The sequence below is a fragment of the Notothenia rossii genome (genome assembly GCF_949606895.1).
Source record: "Notothenia rossii genome assembly, chromosome: 4".
Classification (NCBI taxonomy): Eukaryota; Metazoa; Chordata; class Actinopteri; order Perciformes; family Nototheniidae; genus Notothenia; species Notothenia rossii.
In genome coordinates, this window is record NC_136902.1 from 41163756 (window position 1) to 41178939 (window position 15184).

At 39.3% G+C, this 15184-nt stretch overlaps 3 long non-coding RNA genes across 3 annotated transcripts; 2 read left to right on the forward strand and 1 right to left on the reverse strand.

Annotated features, from left to right (window-relative positions):
• Positions 1-1581: 1581 nt before the first annotated feature.
• On the forward strand, positions 1582-3946 carry LOC307037017. Its single transcript, XR_013807559.1, has 3 exons — positions 1582-2317; positions 3672-3732; positions 3815-3946. It is a non-coding gene; the product is annotated as an uncharacterized lncRNA (long non-coding RNA).
• Positions 3947-7157: 3211 nt separating this feature from the next.
• On the forward strand, positions 7158-12882 carry LOC307037018. Its single transcript, XR_013807560.1, has 2 exons — positions 7158-12045; positions 12565-12882. It is a non-coding gene; the product is annotated as an uncharacterized lncRNA (long non-coding RNA).
• On the reverse strand, positions 11157-13879 carry LOC307037019. The gene is made up of 2 exons (XR_013807561.1): positions 13799-13879; positions 11157-13215 (listed from the first exon to the last, which is right to left on the reverse strand). It is a non-coding gene; the product is annotated as an uncharacterized lncRNA (long non-coding RNA).
• Between the last annotated feature and the right edge of the window lie 1305 nt (positions 13880-15184).

Here is a 15184-nt window from a genome sequence, read left to right on the forward strand (position 1 = left end):
CTATCACTGTGTATATCACCATTCAAACATCTTTTAAAAGTTGAACAAACTCCACACAGCTCAGTAAAGACTGTGAAATGTTGACTTTATTTGATCATTTCAGTAAAAACTAACGTTAAAATGTCTATTTTTTATTATAATACTGATGAACGTTCAGAACAAAGCACTTTGGCAACTTACCACATACGTTTTAAAATGCTTAATAAGCAGCGTAACGTTCATGATATAATTTCTCGGTCATAATCGTTTGTTTCCGTGAACGGCCGACTGTTGAGTGACGGCAAATGCTGCTGCTGCAATGCATTGTGGGGCAGCATTTTCTCCTCTCCTTTCGTCAAGGGAGGTCCAGTGGTTCCTAAGCTAAAGGAGGTTATAAAGGAAGTTTGAAAACCTCCTTTCCTTTAATTTAGAGAATTGGAACGGCACTTAACATGGCTGCCACTGACGTACTTCCGGGTCATTTCACTTGGTTAGGAAGGTTCCTAAGCTAAATTAACTATTGGAACGCAACCCGTGTCAGATTTTGGTTATTTTGGGGAGGTTGAGATAAATCTTATTGTTTGGTGGATGCAGTTTGAACAGAGTAGCAGCATGGAGGTCGGATCGTCACCAAAATAAATAAATAAGTGGTCCGAAAAAGTCTAATGAAAAAATAAATACACATAGCCTTCCTCAGGCAGTGTGTTTGTACCGGGGACAGGAGACACCCCCTTGATGAGAAACTAAGAAATGATCGGGGAATCCCTCCGGAGTGGAGTCATGACGACTGGATCTGAATTATTTGTTTGTATTTGGTAGTTTGTGTTCCAGCTGTCGATCAGCAACTATATATCCATAATCCACCAGTTAAAGGAAATACAACTAATGTGTTGTGTTATATTAGCTGTACAATTTACCACATATGGTGTTCTTAGTTTCCATACCTCCTGTGTTTTACGAGCGACTTGTCAAGTCTTGGCAAACGGCATAAAACACGATTAAACATGATAGTATATAAAACCATGCTCGTATCTACAACCTATAGAAATGCAAAACGGCGTCAGTTTAGACGTAATTCTATCCTCCTGCTTACCGCATCATTTATGAGAAAACATTTCATAACATTAACACAACATATTCAAGGTGGTTTTAATTAACATATCCGCATTTATTTATTTCTCCAAGTTATGTTTTTGTGTGCACTAAGGAGTCGCAAACAGGCGTTTGTTAAATCATTTTAAGGTTGGCTTTAATCAATGTTTGAAAAAGAATTCTTCATATAGGCTATGATAAATGAGAGGTAACATTTTATTTATGGTATTATTTCCACATATTTCTCTCCATTCTTCCTTCTGCCAACGGTGTCGCAGTTTCTCGTCTCTCCCGTTTTTTTGCTTAGTGCGTACGCACGGGCTAGAGCAGGGATCACCAACTACATTTGTCCAAGGGCCAAAATGTATCCAATAGACACGGGCCTATCGCGGGCCAGCGATTTCTATATAGCCCAGAATTTTGAAGTTGTTGGCCGGGGGGGGGGGGGACCGCATAAAGCTTAGCAGACTCTTCACGCTAACGAAGGATCACTTCTAGGCAGGGTTGGGAGGGTTACTTTGTAAATGTAATCAGTCACTGAATACTGAATACCTGCTATGAAAGTAATCACAATACAGTTACAGTTATCTGTCTTAAAAAACGTATTCAGATTACTTTTGAAATACTTTCTTTTTTTATAACAGATGGGTATGTTTTGGTGCACAGGAGACACTTATTTTACTGTTTTAATGGCTTATCAAGAGCACAAACACAACATCTTGGTGTCATTCTGGACAGCTCCCTCTCATCTGCACCCCACATAAAAAACATCACGCGGACTGCATTCTTTGTACTGTCTTAAAACCTTTCCTTGGAATATGTTATGAATTGTAAGGTGTCCTTGGGTGCTTTAAAAGGCACCCCTAAATAGAATGAATTATCATTATTATTATTATCTGAAAAACGATGTAATAACTTTTAAAACTTTTTCCTGTCACTAGCCCCATGCATTCAGCAGCAGCAGGCCATTCACTTTGATTTGATCCCGTTATAAATGTCATCATTTCGACAATAAAGAAAAGCTACATAAACGTTATCTTGCACATTTTATCCAGCGCCATATAGATAGAAGAGTTACGACATCTCCGTTCACTCCAATGGACCAGTTTTTTTACAGCAATGGCGGATCGTGGAGCTCCCAATAGTTACCCGGAAGTTAGCTTGCCGCTGACTTGCGGGGCTATCTGCGGCTAGCAGCGCAGTAGAGTTGCAAGCATAATAGACCATTCGTGTTGGACTTTTAAAGGTAAGAAGATGTTTAAAGATTTATATTGCGGATATTATCAGCACATCTGAGTCAAATTAACATGTGTATTAAAGGATGTTAGTGGATTCCCTGAAGATTATCCCTAAATCAGTATATAGATTTAGGGAACGTTTACAGATAACAGATTAGGCTAGGATTCCGGATAAAGTTAGCAACACACGTTAACCACGTACAGCCTATTTATCCGTTCTCCTAATGTTATTTCAACCTAACGTTGTGGAATTAGAGAAAAGGGGCATCTTAAAGTGCTTTTATCCGGGGTGGAGGGAGTTAAATATGAGTTAAATATAACATTGGGGTGTGCGTGATTGTAGTGGGTTGAGATGGTGAAATAAGGATATTGTTAAATATGTTCTTTATTCTCGCGTCCAGGAGAGAAGCTTTAAAATGAGACTAAATGGAGTCTCTGAAAAGATTCAAATGGGATACTTTAATTAAAAAAGGCGCGGTAGTGTTACAGACAGAATATTGTTCCGGCAGATAACAGCTGTGATCTGGCTCTCCTGAGCAAGAAGAGAAGCACGAATCCCCCGTTCGGTGCTTTATATATCCTCTGCTGGCTCCTCCCCGCCAGCCGGCTCGCCTCGCCTCTAATGTCCGTTGTTGCATTTAAACAGAGGATTGGTACTTTTCACCTTCAACATATGCTTAACACACCTTTTCTCCTCATATTCTCTTTCATCACTTTTCATGTAACACATTCTAAACGCTGTAATCAATACTCTAAAACATACAGAAAATACTTCACGGCTGGTTTGGTTTCCGGATGTTGTCACATGCTACTCTCGTCTGTAAACAATAATGTATTCAAATAAACTGTACTTTCATTTAATATTCAGCATGGTAGTATCTCGACATCTATAGTTGTAGTGTTAAATCAGTAGGTTTCGGTTTTCACCACACCACGTCATTTCGCTACTCAATTCACCTCTTTAGGAAATCGTATATTAGCCACATGCTAAATGCTAACCGTAGATGAAGGATTTTCAGAATAAAAGCTTAACTGCTTGTGCACAAGAATTTCTGGTTTTTCAGTATAAAAGAGCGTTTAAACTGACGGTATGTTTAAGCTACATTATATCATCAAAACATTGATTTTAATTTCTAACAATATCCATTTTAGAGTTCCAGCTAGTATAATATAGTTCACGTTACACAATAATAAGGAAGAGAGCTATTTGTGTGATACATCGCTATTGATATGGATTTAGACTGCATATTTGAGACTTCCGAACAGTAAACAAAAACGTAACTTATGGGTGAGTGTTTTTAGCAGAGCCATATGATGTCCTTGTGATTCTGTTAATTATGATCTGTCTGTATTGTGTTGCAGCTCAGCTGATTTTGAATTGATGGCAAAGGGAGAGGGACTTAAGTGAGAGTGAAAACACAAGGTAAGTTTCAAATGGGTCAGCAATTTTCCATCCTATAGGTTGCTAGATGTATCTAACCCTTTCTCCTGTCTCCCTCTCTCAGCACAAGAACCCCAGGGGGATTCAATGGAGCCTGAAGACCTGCAATGAGACCTTCACCCTGAGCCTGAGTCTCAACTCCCTGAGTTTTGTAAGCCTCTCCCTGTTCCTTATTTTGATTAAACAGACGTTAAGCTTCCCAATGGTGTGGTCTTTGTTTTGTGAAAAATATCATTACCTCACATATGTTGTTGCTGTTGTTGTCTTTTGTGATGGTTAAATTGCTGACTTGAGCCAGCCATTCTTTCCTCCTCTCTGTGTCAGTGGGGAAACTTTACATGTTTACTCCTTTCTCTGAGCACTTGGAGCATCACCAGGCAGCACAGCAAACCATGGTGGAGACTATATGCCAGGACAACAAAGAGGAAAAGGCACAGACAAACTGCATGATATGCTATTCAATGTTTATTGAATTCCATTTATTTACAATGGATGTTCCTAAAACAACACATTTAACATCAACATCATGCTGCTGCTGGTGCTTTGACTCAGTTGACAATCATTGATAGGCACCTGTGGGTCTCCAGTCCTTTCTGAAAGTCTTAAAGATTACATTAGTACTTTAGATTACTTCAATTACCAGGGGATTACTGAAACCACCATGAATTAAAGAAATGGTAAAAAATGAGGGGTGTAACGGTTCACAAACATTTCGGTTCGTTACGTACCTCGGTTTTTAGGTCACGGTTCGATTCGGTACGTTTTCGGTACAGCAGAAAAAATTATCACAAAACATAAAATATTTTTATTTTTTATTGTATTATTATTAAACTGTGAATAATGTATTCACTCAAATAAATACAAAATATAATAAAATAAACATTAAGGTGCAGCATTTAGATAAACTGAAATAATCTGTATTTTAACTTTACTGTACTAGTACTCACAAAACATAAACTATTAGTTTTGGGTTTTTAATTATTATTAAACTGTGAATAATGTATTCACTCAAATAAATACAAAATATAATAAAATAAACATTAAGGTGCAGCATTTCGATGAACTGAAACAATCTGTATTTGAACTGTACTGTACTAGTACCTAAGCAGCCAGTTTGACATTATGACTTGCTTGTCATTGTATTTTCATGTTTTTTTAAAGAAAAATTTAATTGTCCACATTGCTTGCCGAAAGGGCAGATCTGCTGGCACTAACAATGTCTCCTGCTGTGGAGAACACCCTCTCATTAGGGACAGAGGTAGCAGATACAGCCAGGTAGCGCTTTACTAACATTGCAACATAAGGATATTTGGCGTTTTTAATAGCTTTGGCACGATCTGAACTTTTTGCGAGTGGTGGAGGCTTAAATGCTAGTATCAGTATTTTTTCTTTTGGTACCGGTGATATTCACGTTCGGGTGATGCCTTTTCAAATGAGTGTGCAAGTTTGATGTATAGCCAGCCGCGTAACCAATTTTAGTTGAACAATGCCGACAAACAGCTTTGGTTCGGTCCACCTGTCTTTGTCCGTCATCCTTGTACGTAACTGCGAAACCAAAATGTTCCCAAACCGGAGACTTCAATGATGCTGTAGGATTTTCGAGCTCTACTTTATCTGCGTTCGCCATTTCAACAGTTCCTCAAATTACTGACTAAATTTGAACGCAGTCCTGTGACCAGCTCTCATAGTATGCCTCTCGTCCAATGAAATGACTTGCTCGCTCTATGACGCGTTGAACCCAATGTGAGCAAATTACTCTGAATGCTGCGACGCAGCACCTGAGATTACTTCCAAAAAGTAAGTAAGTGTGAACAGCTATCTAAGTAAGATAGCTGTTCACACTGTATATTTTCTACTTTTTATAATGCTATTTTATTTCTATTTAAGATCTTTACATTTTCGATTGTTTAATTATAGTCTTTTAACTGTCTAATGTACAATGCCTTGTCTTTTGCTGCTGCAGCGTAAACATTTCCCCAATTGGTATCAATAAAGTACTTCTTATTTTATCTTAATCCTCAAATATTAGCAAATGTTACTTTAAAAAAAACAAAATAATTGATGTAACTACATACACATATCAATGTTGTATAAATATTGCAAATCAAATCCTTTATTGACCACTAATTACCAAAAATTGCATTTCTATCCTGGTTTTAATGCATTCAAATCGTGATTCAAATGGCCCGCCACGAACCTCCGGGGAACTATTGAGTCTCCCTGAACCACGTGACGATCAAGCATTTTGGACCTCCGTTGTCGCAACTCTTCTCTCTATATGGCGCTGATTTTATCTAACCATCTCCGTTTCTAACTTTCAATATATTTTAAAAGAGATCTCTCATCTGCGTGCGGGGGCGGGGCCTCACAGACGCGCTGCATCTCTCTCTCGCTCACAGACATGCTGCAGCGCTGTGCAGTGTGCACACAATTCTGCCGGTAATGAATATGACATTTTGTGAGGAAACTTTTCCACCAATAATTCCAATAAGTATTCCAAAATGTATTCACTTCAGGTTTATGAAAGTAACTGTAATCAGATTACTTGTTTTTCAAATGTAACTCCAGCTGAATACAGTTAGCCTACTTGATTTTTGTATTCTGACTACGTAACGCCGTTACAGGTATTCCGTTACAACCATGGTTACAACCCAAGCCTGCTTCTAGGCTACTGTCCCGCAGCTCCTGCCTCTCTGTTGGACTCTGTCGCAGCGGGGCTACTGCTGTGGTGCGGAGTACACAAAGCAGACTCTTCACAACGAAGGATCACTTCTTCTTCAAGGCATGGAAGGTTTCGCAGTACGCAGTCGACTGTCCCGCAGCTGCTGCTTCTCTGTTGGACTCCGGTACTGCACCTTACTCACGAGACGTTGTAAAAAACAAAATGGGTGGGGGGCGAACGCAGTAACCACTCCGCCAACGCCACAGTCACCCCCGTCGTGCGGGCCGGATGAGAATGTCTGGCGGGCCGGATGTGGCCCGCGGGTCGCCAGTTGGTGGTCACTGGGCTAGAGTTTGCGTGGAGGACCGCACGTTTTCCCGTCAAGTTAGTATTTTATAAATCGCAAACAATGCGTAGAAACTGGCATACGCCATTTTTGAGCGTATATCCTTTTATAAATGAGGCCCCAGGCCAGAAGCTGTTATCCACTGCTGTAAACACCACGTCAGACCATAGCCGCGGGAAGTCATTTTGCTCAGGGGGTGCTGCCAAAAGTGGGGAGGGGGGCCGCTTAAAAAAAAAAGAAAAAAGGCTGTGCCTGTCAGTGATACGAGCAGCATAAATTGTTTGTTAAAGGCAGGCAAAAACATCGTTTTTCACGCACTGGTCAATTTTGAGATGTTGTGCTATTTTGATCCCATGACATGTTTTCTTTCAGGCTTTTGGAAGGAAAACGTACAAAATACACATTTAAATGTGTTTATTTTACAATAGTTTGTCTATTTGCTTCTGTATAATTCTCCTAAATTCACCAAAAGTTAGCATTCTAACGTAACACAAAGTACCGTGACCGCTGTTTGCACCATGTCATCAGAGATATCGTTGGAAAGCTCCGTCTCTCCTGCACAATCTCATCGGATCCAAATATGGTCATTTCCTTTGTATCAGCAACCAATCGTGAAGGTACAAAAGGGTCTAACCAAGAAACTAAATTTCACTGGCTGGTGTCAACTTCTGACAACGTGATTCGTTCAGATGCGTCACGTGGTGTACTTCCTGGTTAGCTTTCCGCTAGAAATTTAAATCTCAAAATGGCAAAAGAACAGCGAAAAAAACGTTCACAGAGAAGACAACAACAATTGCCACTTGCACGAAGCAAGGTTATACAAAAACAAATGACCCCGAACATGAAATACCTTCACGTAGTGTGTCGAGCCGCAAGCTGTCATCCAAAGAACAGGAGGATTTTGCTTGCGCCACACTGCAATCTTTAAAGGTCGTTTTCTCAAAATGAGTTTTTTCTTTGAGTCCGAAATGTCCACTTCAGTTGCACTGACATACACCAAACCTTCAAGTTATATTCCTATCAATATTATGAAGGCTATTACAAAAGGGTTTGTTCATAAGTCATTCATAGCCTGAATTATATAAGATTTTATACCTAAAAACATGGCGATCACGGAGTGATAAAAAGAGATATCCAAAATCCCTTCTGTAAAAGTCTTAGATGCTAATATGACTACAAAATGAAACAAGAATTTTGAACCTGGCTTTATCCAAAGTTCCGATTTCGGTTCCTGAAATATATTAAAATATTTAATGAGAACAATTTTATCATTTGCATATTCAGAAAACTTGTAATACAAGAAACAATTGCCTTATTGTAGGTAATTAACTGGAGAAATTTATAGCTGATATTTTTAAGTTAAAAAAAATTACCCAATTCAACTGGGGTGTCTCGCCTTAACTGTTAGGCTTAATAAACCATTATTACGGTCGCCCTGAAGTGCAAGACACCACAGCATTTCAGAAAACACCACAGCATTTCACAAAACACAACAGCGTTTCAGAAAACACCGCAGCATTTCACAAAACGCCACAGCATTTCCGAAAACGCCGCAGCATTTCACAAAACGCCACAGCATTTCAGAAAACACAACAGCATTTCACAAAATGCCGCAGAATTTCCGAAAACACTACAGCATTTCACAAAACACAAAAGCATTTCACAAAACGCTGCAGCATTTCCGAAAACACTACAGCATTTCACAAAACACAACAGCATTTCACAAAACACAACAGGATTTCACAAAACGCCGCAGCATTTCACAAAACGCCGCAGCATTTCAGAAAACACAACAGCATTTCAGGAAACACCACAGCATTTCACATTGGACGGAAAGGGTATTCCTTTAGGGCAGGGTGGGGAACCTCCGGCCTCCGGGCTGTATACGGCCCGCGAGACCATTTGGTACGGCCCTCGAGGTAATTTATAAACACACGCAAAAAAGAAAAAAATTCAAGAAATCTATTATCGCAATTATCGCTGCTTTATTTATGTCTGTATGACGTTGTTGTGAGTGTGTACGGAGCAGCTACAGGTTAGTTTAGCCTAATGGATCCGATTCCATTCAGAAAACAAGCATTTTAAAAGCTTTTCGCCTGCCGTCTTGTCTGCAGACTTGTCAAAGCGTTAATTCATGGTTTTTACTAACCGTTATCAGTATGTAGTTACTTCGGCATCGCTTTGAAACGTGTATTACAATTACATCACGGTCAAATATGTTCATTTGGTTGTAGTTGGTATCGCCCATAGGATTTACATGGAGATACGCCCCGCCCCCTCTCCAACGCATCTTGTTTGAATGACAGGAGCAAACACAGCTGACAGCCGCGGTGAAACTCGAGCGATTAGAGTGATGCGAATATTGGGTAGTCTACCATAGTATTTATATGGAGATAAGCCCCTTAAAAACCATGAATTAATAAAGCATTACAGTTTTTCTCGATTGCTAACACACTAAAATTATACATAAAGCACAATTATTTTAACTGACACTCAAAGAGCAAAACATCGGCTCAAATCTCCAAAACTCTAAACACGTTTTCAGCTTTTCACACAATTTGCAAATCAGCATTGCACTTTTTGCAAACCACTGCACACGTTTCTCCACGTAAGACACAGGAATCTGACATAAAGTCACGTGTTAGCTGGTTTAAAACACTGATATTCAAAATGCCTCACACATGGACCAATGATCAAGAAACACGTTCGACCTGACCAAACACCTGAGAGCATAATTGTTGGCTCATTAATCAGGATGTTAGCACTATAAAAAGACCACAGGTGAGTACTTTCCTACAGCAACAATGGAAGCCAACATGGAAGCAAGAGCAAGAGGAAGAGCTGGGCTGAGAGTGAGAGGGGGAGGAAGAGGTGGGTAAGAGTGAGAGGAAGAAGAATGAGAGGTAGAGCTGGAGGGAGAGGACGTGGACAAAGAAGAATACGCTCTAATTACGTAAATGTTATCAACCATGGTGTGACGATGAGCGAGGCTGGACAGAGGGTTCAGCCTAATCTAAACCGATGTACTGTTGCCTCTGTAATCTGGACACTTAGTAGACCCTCCAGAAAAACGCGGGCAAAAATCCTTGATTATGCGGGCTAAATTCCTTGATTATGCGGGCTAAAATCCTTGATTATGCGATTAAACATGCAGGGTTTTTATGTGATTTTATGCGGTGAAATTGCGGGAAGTTGCGAAATATGCGGAAAGTTGCGAAATGAGCGGGGGAAAAGAATAACAATTTTTTTAAATATTGGGCTGTCTTATTTATTCTCTCTCACACACAACCTGCCACTAACGTTAAACCCCTTTACTATTCAATTAAACACATTCAATGTTTATTGTAAAAGCAATTGGGCTATTTTAATCACACACACACACACACACACACACACACACACACACACACACACACACACACACACACAAACACACTTCTCCGCCTCATTCTGTTTTCATTTACTCTTTCGTTATCTGACCAGCTTCAATCTTGTAGGTTACTCACTTCGTTTCTTGTAGCCCTCGGAAGGGTTTTGGAGGTTGATGCCTCGGTGAACGTGAGTTGAATGGCTTTCTTGTCCGCAGCAGCAGAAAGCATTTTCTGATGTTTGAATGAATCAAAGTGGCTTGCCACCGTCGATTTTCTCTTATGCTCCAACACACAGTTGCACGGGGTGCAGAATAGTTTCCCCCCACTTTTTGCCTGGTCTCTAGTAGAAATGTTCGTTGGTAAATGAGCTATATACAGTGTTGTTTACATTCTGTGATGCGCGAGCTGATGACGTCACGTCAATACGAGTTAACTTTTTTTTCTTCTCAACATTGTGTGGAAAAATGCGGGGATTATGCGGCCTTTTGATAAATATGCGGCCTTTTAAAAATCTGCGCCATTTTGCTGATTATGCGGTAAATTCTGCGATCGCAGAATCGCGTTTTTCTGGAGGGTCTAACTTAGACTTGAAAACAGGTTAGTTACCAGTTTTCAGCTCTGCATAATTCATGATATATTTAAGCAATAGCTCACGACAGGCCGTGGTATATGCTCATTATATCACAGCTAAGGGGCGTGGTTCGGCCCGACGCGAAGTAGAACCCCCTTAGCAACAGCTGCACATGCCCAGAGGCTATGATATTATTTACAATATTAATAAAACTATGAATTCAATTTTAACTGATTGACAATTTTAACTGATTGACAATGCAAAACACTGCACAGCGGCAGTAGCATTAAAGGAAAATATTGTCTTACCTTGTGTTGGGGCTTCACAACACTCCAAATGTAGCCTTCCTCTCTGGGGTGGCACTAATGAAGACCCTCATTAGAGCAGATACATCCACATTGTCCAAAATGTTACTATGGACATGCATCAAAGTCACCTGCAAACCTTTCAGAGCTGTTGATTGCGTCCATCGACTTTTTGGACTGCGGACATCTGGACTTCCAGTATGCTTGTGACAATAAGAAAGAGGAAAGAAAGAAAGAAGGTGAAATAATAATAAAAAAATGCTTTATGCTGTAGTCTGTGCATGTGCTGCCAAACTATATTGCTGCAACCAGGAGCACAATTTTCATGTTGCATATATCAAGTATTACTCTAGTTGTAGAGGGTGTGGGCTGAGGAGTAGCTGGTGGTCCACTCTTTTTATTGGTTTGTTTGTTGGAGAAAAAAATCCCAAATCCTTTTTTGCGCCATTCTAGAAAGTTGTCACTCTGCACTGTGTGTGTCGCGTCAATTATGTCACTATCCCACGACCTACGACCTAGATGACTCGGATTTGATTTATTTGGAAAATAAATTCAAGCCACCTGACTGATACAAATATATACTATGACTATTATATGCTACTGTATACAGCTAATTTTATTTTAATTAAAATCATAACTATTTTATGTAGTTTAATCATTTTTATTTAGGTGGTCACTCAGTTTTTCAAATGTACACCACTCGCCAAAAGGGGGTGCTGCAGCACCCCTACTTCCCGCGGCTATGCGTCAAACACATAGACTGTATATATAAATGGACGTAGGGTCCGTGACGTCACCCATAGGATTCTGCAGAGTTGCCCGAGAAGCCCTTAGTAGGCGGAGTCGGCCACTAACGGCTCGACAGTGACGTCAGAGTTCAACTCCCGCCTACTCCAGCCTGCTCCAAATAAGGGCAAAGAGGCGGAGCCGAGGCGGGACCTGCTGCCACCGAGCTGAAAGTTCCAGAGCTAGCTGAAGCTACCAAGCTAAGCTAACATGCTCCCCATCTGCACACTGCCGTGGCATTTTAAGTTTCTAAGGTAATCGGACATGAAACTATTCAGCAAAACTATAAATAATAATCTAAGTTATTGAGTTTTTAGCATAATACTTCAGAATCTTAAAATCCCTTAACGTTTGTATGCAATTGTGCTAAATTCAACACTGGAATCAAGCAAATATTAATATGTTTGCATGACATTAGTTATTTATATTTTGATATCACTTAATTATACGTTTAATACATTTAAGTCAAGCTAAGGTAAATGTGATGGTAGCTAATTAGTGATCTTACCTGTGAGGCCTCCTCCAAACAGCATAATAACCAGACTATCATTAAAACTAAGTACCAGTTCTAGATCCTTGACTTTAGACAAACAATTCAAAAGACAACATGTATTTAAAGACCAATCTTTATTTGAATGTGCCTCTTAAACGGATATATTAGTTATACAGTAATAGTATTGACAATCTAAAAAATTGTGCAACTCAACAGTCAACTTTATGTTTCTTATTGTCTAAAGCATTTGTTATTTTCATTTTCCCCCTCTCATATTCAGTGTGGACGGATTGAGACAGCGTGGTGTCCGGAAAGCTGCAGAGACTTCAGGGAGAAACCTCCGTTTGATGGACGTCCTGTCTGTTGGTTTGGAGAGGACTGAGGGTCTTTCCTCTGCGAGGGGGACCAGGCCTGATGGAGGAGCCCATGCTGGGCAAAGCTGATACAAACTGCACAGGCCTAGTCTGTCACTTTATTTGACTAAATGTGTTCACTTATACATTTAATAGGTTTACACCTTCTGTCCATATGTGCGTTTAATTTAAAACATTTGATTAACTTTTGGTTCACATTTCAATAAATTGTATTTGTATTTGCACTCCTTTTGTCCATTATTCTTACTGAAAATGTTAAATTACACATTCACATCTGACTGAAGATTGGCCCTATTTATTTATGACATTGCAAACTCTGCGGTACAAGGCACAAGTGATGTGAAGCTCATAAAGCGAGGCAAATAGAAATAATCAGCTGATTGAGTGTAGATGTGGAAATAGGTGCATTCGATCAGCTGACTGTTTTTACAATAAAAGTAGTTTCTTAGTGTACTGGTCTTAAAATCTCATAGCATCAGCTTTTAATGTTCCTCTTGGATGTTCTTCTTGACCCTCAGAGAAGGAGAAAATGTTGTGTCTTTCAGGCATGTCCTTTCCTAACAAAAATTACAGGAAACATAAAACATATTATTGCAGAACAAGTGTGTTATTTATGAAAGCGGTGTGTTTGTGTGTTTAGGGGCTGTAGATATAATTATTTTGTAATTGTAATGTTTTTTTTTTATTTCAACAGTGAGCTACAAAGACAATCAGATTATGAATGAAAAGTATGAAGTTCATCAACATTGAAATATATTTTATAATCAAAATAATATTTAACTGTTATCAAAACATATTGCAACTGTAGAAGCTTGCTCTGTTGTCTCACTGAAAGAATCACTTTTACCACGTTTTTTACAGACAATATTGAGAGATAAATAGTAGCAGTTCTCACTATGTGTTAAATATCTTTGCCTTCAATACATTAAATTAGAAAGCTGACAAAATCACATTGCTTGTTAATATCTAAATGTAACTTTTTGCATGGAAAAAACCCTCAACTTCCCTGATGTGTAGGTGATCTAGTATTTAGTATTGTTTAATGGAATGTATATCAGTGTATTAAAGTCAATACTTCATTTATTTAAACCAATATCTTTCTTGATTATTTGTACAGTATAAAAAAAAGAGTATTTGTACCTGAGCTGAAGTTCACTGCTGTGAGGAGTCCAGTTATGTCTCTCACTCTCTGGTCCAGCCTGTCTGCATCACCTGTACACCTTAAACAAACAGATATATATGTAAAGTACCATGTGTACAAACAATATAACTGATTCTCTTCTGTTGAACATGTTGGATTGTGTATTGTCCGAGTCAGGGAACTTTTTATTCTACTGTAACTTTGGAAGTTGTGTTACCAATGCTTACTGTTTATTTGAGACCAATTTGGTAATGCAATTCATAAAAACAACAAGGTTTGGGTTTGTTCTTCAGATGAGTGTGATATTAACGTGTAAGCTCAATAATGAACTCCAGCTCAACTAACCATATTGTAATATCTAAGTAATCATCTTGAAATATGACATTAATAATTTTAATATACACACATCTTATTGTGAGGTTGATTTCACATACACTACTTCGACATTAGCTTGTGTACATACTTGAGCATAGCCAATTTAAATTAACCTTAGCGATGCATACAGTTCCTACCTACATAATAGTCATCTCTCTAAGTTACAAGGATGACCTTATTTTATCAAACTCAAACAGTAGCCGTTTGTTGTACAGTATTATCCCACTTAACGCTTAATACTTGTCTATTTCGTTTTAACCTTTATAAATAAAGGTGTGATTTTAACTTGGAGGCTACTATTAGTATCGTTAGCACCGATGTAGCTACCACTCGCTTACACGCTAACCCAAGCCTTAACATTAATTACGTAGCTGATTAATATCATTAACACATAAATAAGTACTCGAATTTCACTTACCGCAAAACCGCATTCATGCACCGTCTGTTCCAACCGCAGAGCGAGTCACAATAGTCCGATATATAAGCATGAAGAACAAACAAACAAGGCCAGGGGCAAGTTGTGTTCCCTGGATGAGCTGAACAGGCAGAGTGCCTGTAGCTTCACAGAGCAGCTAGCAGAGAGACAAGAAGCTAACAGCCGCAGTCACATCACAGAGCCGTCACTCAATGTGACCACGGCCTAATCTATGCAAAAACTTTAAGACCTAATTTAAATAAAAGGGTCGTGTTAGAAAACAATTCACTCACAGATCCATAATCATGAAGGTGGAATCTAACTATATTCATCATAATATTTATTGCATCCATGGGTAGAAACATGTTTTTTTCTGCTGTAAAGTTGGGCATTTTAACATGGGGGTCTATGGAAATTGCTCCTTTATGCAGTCAGTCCCTATCGGCCAATATATGAACTGCAGTGTGTGCCACTTCCGTATTGGCGTCCCGGCTCTTCCACAGAGTTTGCCGCTTGCTCAAACCTCAAAAAACACGTAAGGGATAATGTGCAGCGACGTGGTCATTATGGGGAAAAGAACACCGACAGGCTGATC